General features: G+C 41.5%; 1 long non-coding RNA gene across 1 annotated transcript in view; it reads left to right on the top strand.

Moving 5' to 3' along the window:
• LOC135099859 (uncharacterized) overlaps nucleotides 1-7,006 on the top strand; it is a 78,020-nt gene extending 71,014 nt beyond the window's left edge. The window contains exons 3-4 of the long non-coding RNA XR_010268403.1: nucleotides 5,825-5,893; nucleotides 6,254-7,006. This is a non-coding gene — a long non-coding RNA (uncharacterized LOC135099859). The remainder of the gene's footprint in view (nucleotides 1-5,824; nucleotides 5,894-6,253) is intronic.
• Nucleotides 7,007-13,743: the final 6,737 nt, after the last annotated feature.

Below are 13,743 nucleotides of genomic sequence, written 5' to 3'. Positions count from 1 at the left end.
TGTGTGTGTGTGTGTGTGTGTGTGTGTTGGGGTGGGTTGGTGGCTGGGTGGGTGGGTGTGTTGATACATAGAAAAGAACGGACAGAGGGTCTGGGTGTGGGGGTGAGGAGGGTGTGGGGCAAGCATCAAGGTGCCTGGGGCAGCGCTACCCAGGGCCGGCCGGGCCAGCGCTGAGACCTGGCTGCTACCTACTCACCTGCCCTCCTACCCTCCTACCTGCGTTCGGGTAAAGATCGGCCAGCGACAAGCTAGATTTATGGCCAGACAAATGAGCTCAAGTCCCCGTTTGTTTTTCTAATTCCCGCAAGGCGTAGGTCGAATAACGTAGATGTGGAAGTTTTTCTTTTCTTTTCTTTTTTTTTTTTTGTTATATCGTCTTTTCTTTTTATCTTTTTTCTTTCTTTTCAAGGGAGGTGGAATGTGAGGGAGTTGCCTTACGGTCTTGTTGCCGAGGAGTAGAATTAATACTACTGAGACGTGGTTATTTATTTATTTATTTATTTTCCGCTGCCTCTTAACACGACTTCAATGAGAGTAAACCACTGACAGCCCCCGCCACTCAACACTAGGCAGTCTCAATGGAGTCTTGGCTGCAACGAAGAGCCCAAGTGATTATTTTCTTCCCTTACCATTTAATGATTACCTAATACAGAACTAACACACACACACACACACACACACACACACACACACACACACACACACACACACACACACACACACAACACAACACAACACAAAACACGACTTCAAATTTCACCACAGTTCATTAGCCTTCAGTGTCAGGGCGGAGATAAAATACTTACTAAAGCCTCTCATCCCCTTACTCCATTTCTGCAGCCGGTGATATCGCCTGCATCCCTCACACGCTATAAATCTCCACCAGACCTAAATCTTCGCGGCCGGACGTCAGTGGTGAAGTTACGTAGTTTATCTTCCTTCCTCTTAGCTTTCCTCTCACACCATACACGTTCATCTAATTCCTGCTACCGCCACCACCATCACCACCGCTGCCATTGTAAATCGCTTCGCCTCTTCAGGAGCTGGATGGCCGCGCTGTTCTCATATTGTCGTCTCGTTGCGCTCGTTCCAAGTATGGAATCCAGAATAGTTCATAGTGGTGCGTAGGGTCACCTTTGTAAGTGTTTCCAGCTGATGTTGGTAATGGATTTTAACTTCTCTTTTGTTGTGATCATTGTGTGTGTGTGTGTGTGTGTGTGTGTGTGTGTGTGTGTGTGTGTGTGTGTGTGTGTGTGTGTGTGTGTGTGTGTGTGTGTGTGTGTGTGTGTGTGTTTGTTTGTTTGTTTGTTTGTTTGTTTGTTTGTTTGTCTGTTTGGCTGCATGTCTACTTCTTTTGCCTGTGTGTGTGTGTGTGTGTGTGTGTGTGTGTGTATGTGTGTGTGTGCAAGTCTGTGTCTGTTGGTTGGTTGGTTTATCTCCGTCTGTGTATTTAGTTTATACATTCCTCAACATTGCATCACTTATCATCTCCCAGGCTGAGTGTGCTGCTTAAGACGAAGGAATTGCTAGAGAGAGAGAGAGAGAGAGAGAGAGAGAGAGAGAGAGAGAGAGAGAGAGAGAGAGAGAGAGAGAGAGAGAGAGAGAGAGAGAGAGAGAGAGAGAGAGCTACAATATTCCTTCTAAAGTTTGCTTCACCCGCGTACTTCTACATTACCGCTCACTGGAGGAGAGCAATGCCTGAAAGAAACAGAAGTAGTACCTATGACAACATTACTAACACCAACACCACCGGCAGTAGCACTAACATCGGCAGTTTTAATAGTTGTTCATGAGACGTCTCCGCCAGTTTTCTCACCCCCCCAGCTGCTAACTCTGTACAAGGGCTTTATCCCTCCATGTATGGAGTATGCTTCACATGTCCGGGGGAATTCCACTCATACTGCTCTTCTAGACAGGGTGGAATCAAAAGCTTTTCGTCTCATCAACTCCTCTCCTCTAACTGACTGTCTTCAGCTTCTCTCTCATCGCCGCAATGTTGTATCTCCAGCTGTCTTCTACCGCTATTTTCATGCTAACTACTCTTCTGATCTTGCTAACTGCATGTGTCCCCTCCTCCCGCGGCCTCGCTGCACAAGACTTTCTTCTTTCTCTCATCCCTATTCTGTCCACCTCTCTAATGCAAGAGTTAACCAGTATTCTCAGTCATTCATCCTTTTCTCTGGTAAACTCTGGAACTCCCTGCCTGCTTTTGTACTCGTATTTCCACTTTCCTATTACTTGAATTCCTTCAAGAGGGAGGTTTCAAGACACTTATTCATCAATTTTTGACTACTGCTTTGACCCTTTTATGGCACTGGCATTTTAGTGGGCATTTTTTTTATTGGATTTTTGTTGCCCTTGGCCAGTGTCCTTCCTACATAAAAAAAAAAAAGTTGTAACGCGAGTTGTAGCAGCACCAGTAATATTTTTCGTAATAGTAGTAGTAGTAGTAGTGGTAGTGGTAGTAGTAGTAGTAGTAGTAGTAGTAGTAGTAGTTGCTGTTATTGTTAATTTTCTGGGTGATAAGGCTGAGGAGGAGGAAGAGGAAGAAAATTAGCAAAACACACACACACACACACACACACACACACACACACACACACACACACACACACACACACACACACACAAACACACACAAACCACGCACTCATTTACCGGTGAACACAAATCATCTCGCCTTACCTAAGCAAATACTGGGAGAAGTATTGAAGTCCATTAGGGGGGGTGGAGGGGGGGAGAGCGCGGCCCAGTTAGGGAGCAGCAGCCGGAGCGAGGTGGTGCTCAGGCTGGCGGGGCATTGGGCGGCCAGTCACGCGCCCCTCGCCTCCCATACCTCATGCGCGCACTGCCTCCTGACGGCCCTCGTAATGAGAACTTTTTGTTATGATAATTAGAAGACCATTGAGGCGGTGCAAACCCTACCAAGCCAATATTTCCATATTTAGCCTCTGGTTTTATTACCAACTTGAAGGTCGACTCGGGCACAATTCCCTTCCTCCCTACCCTACCCGGCCTTACCCTGCCTCTCTCTCTCTCTCTCTCTCTCTCATCAATCCAGTGAAAATAACATAATAATATTGAGTAATATATATTAAATAAAACTTTGCATACAGTGGAGCGCATGAAAATTGTTCCTGGAGACAAATACTGGTGAAACTGGCTTCCTCCTCCTCCTCCTCCTCCTCCTCCTCCTCCTCCTCCTCCTTTTTTTCCTCTTCCTCCTCCTCCTCCTCCTCCTCTTCCTCCTTTTCTTCTTCCTCCTCCTCCTCCTCCTCTTCCTCCTCCTCCTCCTCCTCTTCCTTCTCCTCCTCTTCCTCCTCCTCCTCTTCCTCCTCCTGCTGGAGGAACTGAACCAATTTATCCTAACAGAACGCAGGATAAGAGGAGACCTAATTGTAGCGTTCAATTTTATTTTAAAGGATATAACAACTTTGACGCTAATAAATATTTCATCATTGATCATTCTAACCTGACAAGAAATAAAGGTTGCAAGATTACACCCAAATGATTTAAGTCCTTCGAGGTGAAGCATTTCTTCTTTAATCGCGTCGTTAATATCTGGAATAAACTAAGTTCAAAAATCGTAAAAAGTCATTCAAATGAATAATTTGAAAATAAAGTAGACAAATACTTAAAATGTAATCCACAACAAGCTCTCTTCTTGTCCGAATAATTGCACAAAATTATAATACCTGTATTTACTAAAATTATTCATTTGTTTTACAGAGCGATTTTATTATCTGTGTTCATTTTCAGACAGGGTACAGAGTTCACCAAAGGGTGAATTGTATAAATTCCCTTCATCTTTCCCTATGAAAATTCCATGTCAGGTTTTCCATACTGCTTGGTACTTTTCCCAACCATCTCCATGTCAGAGCAAGCTGGAGGGAGTGGTTGGTTGGGAGGAGCCGTCTCCTGTACTGTGCTGTCTCTCTACCCTGTAGCTAGTTAGTAGTAGTTACCAAACATCTTTGCAAGAGCCAAGACGTCTGTTGTTGTTAGGTTCCTACGTTTTCTTTTGTATTCCTCCTATTTTTTTTTTTTTTTTTGCGTCGTCTACCTCTATCGTTTACTCTCTCTCTCTCTCTCTCTCTCTCTCTCTCTCTCTCTCTCTCTCTCTCTCTCTCTCTCTCTCTCTCTCTCTCTCATTATAGTCGTGTGTGTGTGTGTGTGTGTGTCTCCAGGGCGGGGTGGGCAGCAGCCGCCCCGCCAGGCCACCTTCCGCCCGCCGAGTGTTGACCCCACGTGTCTGAGTACACACCCTCACCCCTTTCCATAATTCGTTTATTTATGATGCTGCTGTTGGTCGTCTTGTATATACGGAACTTTCGAGGGGTCGTTGCACGCGCGAACATTCACACACACATACACACACACACACACACACATACACACACACACACTTTTATAAACACATTACGGTGGAGCGAGAAAAAAAAAAGTAAATTTGCAGTTCAGAGTAGTAAATACCTCCCCTCATAGCTTGTAATAAGACATCCTTTCCAATACTTAAAGTTCCATTATTAATTAGGATTGTAATTTTCAACATCAAAGGAAGACAATGGAAATAAAACATGCACCGCAATATCTACTAATGCCACAAATGATAACGGTGTCTGTAATAATCATATACAACCATCACCACTTCCCGATGATATGATACTTAACGACATCAACAACAACAATAACAATGACCACCACCACCACCACCACCACGGCGACTGTACCCGACACTACTACTGCTATTGATACAGCTGTTGTTCTTGCTGTTCTTGGTATTGCTACTACTGTTTCTGCTGCTTCTGCTACTGCTATGGTACTGGTACTTGAAATATGGCAATAATTGTAGTAGTAGTAAAAGTAGTAGTAGTAGTAGTAGTAGTAGTAGTAGTAGTAGTAGTAGTAGTAGTAGTAGTAGTAGTAGTAGTAATAGGATGATGATGAGGAGGAGGAGGAGGAACAAGAGGAAAGAGGAGAAGGAGGAGGACGACGACGAAGAAGAAGAGGTAGAAGAAGAAGAAGAAGAAGAAGAAGAAGAAGAAGAAGAAGAAGAAGAAGCAATGATGAAGAAAAATGAAGACGACGGCGACGAAGAAATATAAAAAGAAAAAAAACAAGACACAACCGGTTTAAAAATAAAACTCCCGTACAACACACGCAATATTATAAAGAGCAACATTGTAAATCTGTATTAAGGCAGCTATAATCTCAGCTGTAATTTAAGTTAGATTTTTACTAAACTTTCCTCATGACACTCACTGCATTTTCTTTGATATTGTTGTAGTATACAGTATATATGAACATTATGACAAAAATGTTGACTGGATAAATCAACATTATTTTTAAAAACATTGAGTTGTTAGACTTACGGTACCAAGAGGTTTACATGGATGGTTTTATGAATACATTTCCCATAAATTTCTCGCAACGTAAGACAAATGTAATGAGCTTTTTAAAAAATATGTATCTTATTTTATATATAAAGTGTTTATGTGCTCTAGAGGAACTTTAACGTAGGGCTTAGATTATTTTTTGTACTTTTTGTCAAGCAACTAGCGATCAGATACCTGAAAGCTGCCAGCAACCCAGCCTGTCTTACTGATGTAGTGTCTCGGTGTTCTTATGGAGTCGTTCTGAAGATGAAGTTCCCTATACCCAGAAACATCAAAGTGTGTGTGTGTGTGTGTGTGTGTGTGTGTGTCTGTGTTTAGGGGAGAAGCAGATAGGTAGGTAGGTAGAGAGGTATGTAGATAGAGGTAGGTGTGATAAATAGCTTTTATTTGTCTATTCTGTACGTGTATATATCATTCTTCATTTCCAGGTGGTGTGGTGAGGAGGGCCCTTCCTAAAATCTCGCCATGAATCGCGGTAATGTGCCAGTCGCTCCCAGGTTCTGTATCCTTATTTTCCCCTCCCATACATACATACATTTTTTTTCTTCATCTTCCTTTATGCATACAATTACTTAGTGTATTGTCTGTCAGCTCGTGCTTCATCCTTTCTCTTCCCCCGTAGACATCGTATCTCATTTTATTATTGTTATTATTATTATTATTATTATTATTATTATTATTATTATTATTATTATTATTATTATTATTTATGACATTTTCCTAGTAAGTTTCAGGGCTCGGATTAGTAAGAAAGTCTGAGTTGATAAATGGATAGATAAATTGACAGGTAAATAGATAGATATGTAAGTTTTACCAAGTTTAATGGAGTAGTCATTGAAAACTATCCTCCATGACAGGTCACACGCACAGTGGAGTTCAAACAGTGATCCAGTCTTCACACCCGCGCAGTAAAACCATGGAGCTAAATAATGACAGAAATCCGGTGACTGACAAAAGTGACACGACCTACACAGTCCAGTCTGTCGTCCACACATTCAACTTAACGCTTCCTTTCGGATTAGGACACACGTATTATTTTATTTTTGTTATTGTTTTCATTATCCTCTATTCTAGCTGGGAACCAGTTCATGTCCATCCCATTTTTTGGACACACTAATGCGAGTCCCGCCTGCTCATCACCTCACTGTGAGAACCGTTTTTATTGCATTGTACTTTTTATTCATTTAAATACTTAATTCACGTTGCCCTGCATCCTTTTTTTCCTTTCACTGTATAAAAATGTAAAAGTTACTGACAAAATGACGGTTTTTATTTGGAATAGTATATATAGAATGAGAGGACGTAAATCAAAATTTCGTTTCAGAACCGAAAGAAACGAGTTCAAGATTTGTTTGTTTTTGTTAATGTCAGTGCGGCTGTTTGTTTAAGTTTTGAATTCGAAAATCGAATTTTGGCCTGAGGTTTAGAATATTTCGCCCAAATCTCATTTGCAATCGGACGACGGACCGCTTCCCAACTGTGAGTCCTGGAAGATATCCATGAGTCTTAACAAAATAAAAGCTATATTGCATACATCTGGCTGTATTATTATGTTATAAATAGGTGTAATTTTATACATCCTCCTCATGCATACTAATAGGCGATCAGATGTCAGAGTTAGGATACGTGTAGAGGACCACTTTCACCGACCTAGAAATCTACTTTATTTTTCATCCCTCACTCATCAAGTCTAGCGTACTTCCATACTTATATAGTCTCAAACAATTTTATAACAAGTGAAACGTTCTCGTGTATTAAAAATACAAATATATTTGAAAGATTAGTCATTTGTTGAGAGATTGTAATAATATGAACTAGCTTTTGTCTAAGGTAGAACGAGCATTATATTTGAACCAGTCTTACCAATATTTACACAATAAGGGATACATTTTTAGATTAAAATATGATGAAACGAACCTTTAGGAAAGAAAAGTCTAAAATAAGCAAATAGAGCTGATGTTATGCCAACAACAAGAGACCTTAAAACTACAGACTGCGAGGTTGTTAAGCGCAGGGGTAAGATAACGAAAACTGCTTGAAAGGAATTACATTCTTTTTAATACTACAACCCAGTTAGCAACTATAACCGTAAGTGACATTACCATACTAGAAATATAAACATCATAGTATATGCTTCTGTTCAAGATATAAAACGAGAGAATGCTTTAGAAAATGTTGATATATTGAAAACGCGGGAATGGTACTTCATGTCGGATCAGGCCTTTCAATCTTCTCAACAGCAACACATGAGAGGCTTCCTGAGTGTTTGTATAATGGCGCTGCAACAGAAGCGGAAGTCAGAAAAGAGCTCAGTACTTACATCCATATTAGTTTCAGGACTCAGGATCATCAGCTTTTAGATGATTCCACAACAACACAAAAGCCTCTCCCGTGGTCAGTAGGGTTTCGGCCGCATTACACACGCCACACTGGCCAGGGGCGTCTTGGCGAGGGTGTGGGGCTAAAAAGTCACATTCCCTCAGGTTACATCTCGTACTTCTCGGCTTGCAGTGTGAAGGCAGATTATTCAAAATATTTATTGTTGCTGCTGCTGCTGTTGCTGTCACTTTTATTCAAGGCTCTCACTTTACGAAACCTTCAGGTGAAAAATGAACGCTGGAACGGGCAGTATTTATTTAGATATGCCAGATTATGGATGAGAACAAAACAAATTTTATTTGTACCTCTATAAAAAGCAAGACAAGGAAACCCGTCGTTGTAGACTTTGTGTCTTGAAGGAGTCACCCTTGCTAACTTTGAGAAATCGAACATAATGAGTAAAGGTGAAAATCTGAATTCTGTCTCGTGCATTTTCATCCTTGTTATCGTGACACTGTACAATAAAGGCGTTTTCCCGTGAAAAAAAAAAGAATGATAAATGAATAATAAATAAAGAGTGAGTATGAAGATAATGATCTGCCGGAACTACCACTTATTGTAATCTCTCTATTTTGTATACAGATACTGTATACTTTACTGTCACCACATTCTGGAATTACGCTCCTTGCTGCATCATTTGATATGTTAAAGATATTACGTGTTATATACTTTTCATGGTTAAATAAATATAATAGAGGAGGAGAGCGAAGATGAGGTAGTGTTTTCTGTGAAGAGGAATTTGGGAAAAGTCTAAAAGGCCGCATCTGATGTCAAGAAATATTAAAGCGATCTTTGCACACTTGGGATGTCATTCATTTCCACCTTGGAAATGTGGGCAACATCTTTGACCCAATCTTAAATTCTTAACTATTTAGCTAATTCCGTCGAACAGTTTTCTTCAGTCGTTTATCCCTATTATATATATATATATATATATATATATATATATATATATATATATATATATATATATATATATATATATATATATATATATATATATATATATATATATATATATATATATATATATATATATATATATATATATATATATTTTTTTTTTTTTTTTTTTTTTTTTTTTTTTTTTTCGCATTTTGTTCCATGACCCCAGTGTCGACTTTGGAACCACTGAAGTGGAAGTGCTTTTGCCTCTACATTTCTGCTAAGTGGGAAAGCTTAAGATACCATTCCAATTATAATTCTCTGTGGAACAATTATTACTTCCGTGTAAGAGATCTCTCCATTTTTGCAGAGCACGTTACGGAGATGGCTGTCTGTGCCAGACAGCCATCTGTAGCATACATTCCCCACACTTTCTCTAATCCTAAAGCTCATAAACCTTGGTTTAATTTTTTTATCTCATGTTTTGTATATCAGTATGTTACTAGTACATACGAGTGATTATTTTTATGATTTTTTTTTTTTTTTTTCATAAAATTTGTAGCTAACATAAATCCACAAGCGAAATCATACTTCATCTATGGAGAAATTTACAGTTCGCGGAAGTGATTGGTGAAGTGCCTAAGTGTGTGTGTGTGTGTGTGTGTGTGTGTGTGTGTGTGTATAACTGTTCAGAAATTTTCACTTAACTTCTCAGCTTCCTTAGGCAAATTCTTCAAGTGTTACAATTAAGTAGTTAACGATTTGGTAATGCACGAGGCGTTCACCTTGCTCTACTAATGGCACGGTAGGCGCAGCGCTCTCCGCCTCGCCCTTGGTGTCCCGGGGGGCGGAGGCTGCGGCCCGCTGACAGAAACACCTGTATGCATTGTGTTTACCCTCAATTATCCCGCGAGCGTGCCCACCCCGAGCGCCCAACATCTCTCCAATTAAAACTCTATCCATCAAGTCACCGCTGACGTCACGGGAGATGTATCGTCAGCGCGGCCCCTCCCCCAGCGGCCGTGGGAGCCTGAGCGAACCATGGAGGGCAAGGGCAGGGCTGGAGAGTTAGGATGTGAGAGAAGAATAATACTGTGAAGTTGAGTAATCCTGTTTAAGGAAGGCAAGGACTACAATGAGAGAGGGAGAGAAACTCAAAGGATGGAAGAAACAGTGTAACACAAAAAGGTTTTTTTTTTTTTCTCATGCAGTATACCTAGTAGGGTTGAGACCTAGTGATGATCTGTAATGGAAATGTGAGAACGACAACGCCGCGGAGAGAACAATGACGCTGAGGGGCCGCGGTGCGTGGCGGGCAGTGGTGAGGGATTGGAGTCGGTGAAATAACCAGACAAGGAATCTAATTTCCTTAACAGCATTGTTTGTTGCAAAGTATTTTTACAGCATATTCACGTCTACAGTAACCATTCTTAAGAGTGGTAAGAAAAGTAAGTATTTTGTATTTTAGGTAAGAAAATACAATAAAATTAACTAAACAATATTCAAACATGTAATATTATTCGTGTAGCTGTTAACTAAGTGGAGCCAAACATACACAAAATACACACGCGCACACACACAAGCACGTGCAGTCGCGGCCAAGGCCAAGATTTTTTTTTTTTTCTTTCTTTTCCTTTTTTTTTTTTTTTTTTTTTCCGTGCCTGGAGCAGTGCAGGCTTGGAGGCTCCGCCAGAAAGGTTGCAGCGAGACAATGATTTTGTTCCGAGATTGTTCACCTGTAACCTGTTGCCTTGACCTCTCACCCTCCACCCGGCGCTGTGCGAGGCAGGGAAAGCTAAATTAATTGTGATTATTTTGTGGATTTCTATAGAATATTCTCTCTCTCTCTCTCTCTCTCTCTCTCTCTCTCTCTCTCTCTCTCTCTCTCTCTCTCTCTCTCTCTCTCTCTCTCTCTCTCTCTCTCTCTCTCTCTCTCTCTCTCTCTCTCTCTCTCTCTCTCTCTCTCTCTCTCTCTCTCTCTCTCACACACACACACACACACACACACACACACACACACACACACACACACACACACACACACACACACACACACACACACACCTAAAAAGGGAAATGAAACAATTTCTGAGACTGTGTGTGTGTGTGTGTGTGTGTGTGTGTGTGTGTGTGTGTGTGTGTGTGTGTGTGTGTGTGTGTGTGTTTGTGTGTGTGTGTGTGCATTTCAAGAGCTGGCACACACGAGACACGCCCAGGCTGAGGTGTGAGCCTCGCCCCGGGCACTCGTTGTGGGCCGAGTCTCTTTCAAGGGCCGACGAATTGCTCTCTCTGTCAGATAATATCGCTCCTCCTGGTCCTCATCTGCATACGGGGGAAATACCTGCAGCATATTCCACCTCTTGTCCCCCTCCCTTCCTTTCCTCCTCCTCGTCCTCCTCATTCTCATCCTCATCTTCCTCCTTTACTCTCCTTCTTCGTCTTCCTTATTTTCATCACACTCTTCATTTTCCTCCTCCTCCTCTTCATTCTCCTCCTTTCCTACTCTTCGTACTCCTCATTTCCATCCTCCTCCTCCTCCTGCCCCTTCCTTTTCTCTCCTTCGTCCTCCTCCTCCTCCTCCTCCTCTTCATCTTCCTCACTCTCCTCTTCGTCCTCTTCGTCCTCCTCCTCCTCTTCCTCTTCTTCGTCTTCCTCATTCTCCTCTTCCTCCCCTTCGTCTTCCTCTTCATTCTTCTTCTCCTCCTCTTCCTCCTCCTCCTCCTCCTCCTCCTCCTCCTCATCCCTCACTTACCTATATTTGGACATGATCTGAGCGTTCTTTGTCTCGCCTACTTTCTGGTGCAATATTGCTCGTGTTATTGTCGCTGGCTGGAGGGGAACAGTTTCTTGTGAGTCTTCTTGCACGTTTTTGTCTGCGCCTGAATGTTGGTGATGGTGGCGCAGCGACTTTTGGAATTGCGTTGCGGCTTCGTGCTCGTTTTCGTTGTTTTCGTTGTTGTTGTTGATGTTGTTGTTGTTGTTGTTGTTGGTGGTGGTGGTAGTGGTGATGGTGATGGTGGTACTGCTGTTGGTAGTGGTGATCTTTGTAGTTGGTGTTTTTGTTACTACTACTACTACTACTACTACTACTACTACTGTTGTCATCATTATTATCGTCGCAATTTTTATTATAGGAGTGCATTCGTCGATAATATTTGTTAACAACCTTCTTATCATATATCTTTTCACACGTTATCATTTCTCCATCAGTACCCGCCAGTCCCCAGGCCCTAGAAATGCCGCTTGCCTTTCAGTTCAGTGCTTGCATTCTTTCAGTGGTTTTCTGTTTTTGCTACACGAGATAAGTTCAGAAGATCATAGTCTCCCTCGAAAACATTTCTACTTGGATACAAGAAAATTCTTTGCAGCAAATCAGATCCACGTAAGATAATCTAGATGAAACATTGGTTATGAAAATCTTAACCCATCTTTTTCAGTCGCACCGCCCCGATTCCCAATATTCATATCGTACTTTTTTGTTTACCCTGGCATTCGGTTCATAGATCTCTTTCTGAATTATATGAAACACAGCATGAGTTGCTGAAAATCTTCATGATAAACTGTTGCGAAAGGTCAAGAATCTGCCTGGGAAGTCTGTGAGGTGACCTTGATTTGAGACTGACAACCTGAAAGGCGGGCAGGAAGGCAGGCAGATTGATTGACAACTGAACTACTTTTACTACATTTTTGCAACAACAACAACAACAACAACAACAACTACTACTACTACTACTACTACTACTACTTCCACTACTATTACTACTACTACTACTACTACTACTACCCATTCTGTTTTCGTAGTCATTGTTCCCTAACAAAAGAAACACTTTCAACATATAATTTCTCCCCTTGGTCTCAGCCTCTACTGTCGTCACCCTGGCTGAGCCATCCTTGAGGTGGTGACGTCATGGGCTCTGGGTACCGTGCCGCAATGACAGTAAAACTCTGGGCGGGTGTTACGTCACCTGATTACCATTTTCAGCCCGGCAGGTGAGGCAAGAGGCAAGGTGGCAGAAGTAAGATGTGTTGCACTTATGATTCAGAGAGAGGTACGGTGAAGGAACACAATTTAGGAAAGAAACATCTGTTGATGAGCCATAATATGTACTCGACAAATCAGATAAGGAAGATAGATATGATGGTTATGATGTGTTGTCGAGGAGCAGGTGTGTTTATCAAAGATTTCAGGCGTTTCCTGATGACGAAAATCTGGGAACTATATTGTTCCGTGTAAAATGAGTCAACCAGGATCGTGCCTTGGTGATGGTGGTGTTCCTGGTTGTTCCATCATTAGAAGCGATATGAAGGGAACTCCCACGGCCCAGCTACCCTGACATAGGAAGACTGACACACACACACACACACACACACACACACACACACACACACACACACACACACACTGTCTCATTTTTCTTCTCTCTCATCTTGCTCGTATTTCAGAAGACTGAGTCAAATTGTTGGGGATAGACTGAAAAGCTTTATAAGGATAAAAAACCAAAGCTAAAGGTTTAAAGAACTGGCGCTGTCACTCTTTTCAGGAACAAGCTAAATGTAGACAAAGTTCCAGCAAGAAGGAAAGGTGGATGTTGACAGACAGAGACGGAAAAGCTTGACGAGGCAAGGAGCGAGCAGGAAAGCAATTGCCGAGAACGATAGGAATTATTCAATCAGGACCATAAGCCTTCCGGGAATAAAGGCCAGAGAGGACATAGAAAACATCGTTAAAAAAAAAATTCATATAACAGGTAAAAATAGACAGGGGAGGAAGAAGAGGAACAACTACCCCTGAATCATCCAGCGTAAGGTTGTCAGCAAAAGTATGAGAGAAGTGTTTAGCTTTAAAGATGTCATTGGAAACATGCGCATGAAATAGAGAAGAGAAAATAAGAAAAAATTACTGTAGATATTTTTTTGTTAGATGTGAGAAGCCACGAGGAGGTGAAGTGGCAATATTTCTTACATTTCTTATTGATGAAAGTTTTTTTTTTTTTCTTTAGGAGGGAGACACTGAAGAGCAGTATGATTTCGGACAGAAACATACTGGGCATAAATTTCAAATGAAGGTTATTGCAGTGTGTGT

Source organism: Scylla paramamosain, chromosome 4, assembly GCF_035594125.1.
Source record: "Scylla paramamosain isolate STU-SP2022 chromosome 4, ASM3559412v1, whole genome shotgun sequence".
In the NCBI taxonomy this organism is placed as follows: Eukaryota; Metazoa; Arthropoda; class Malacostraca; order Decapoda; family Portunidae; genus Scylla; species Scylla paramamosain.
This window is presented reverse-complemented; position numbering and strand designations above follow the sequence as displayed.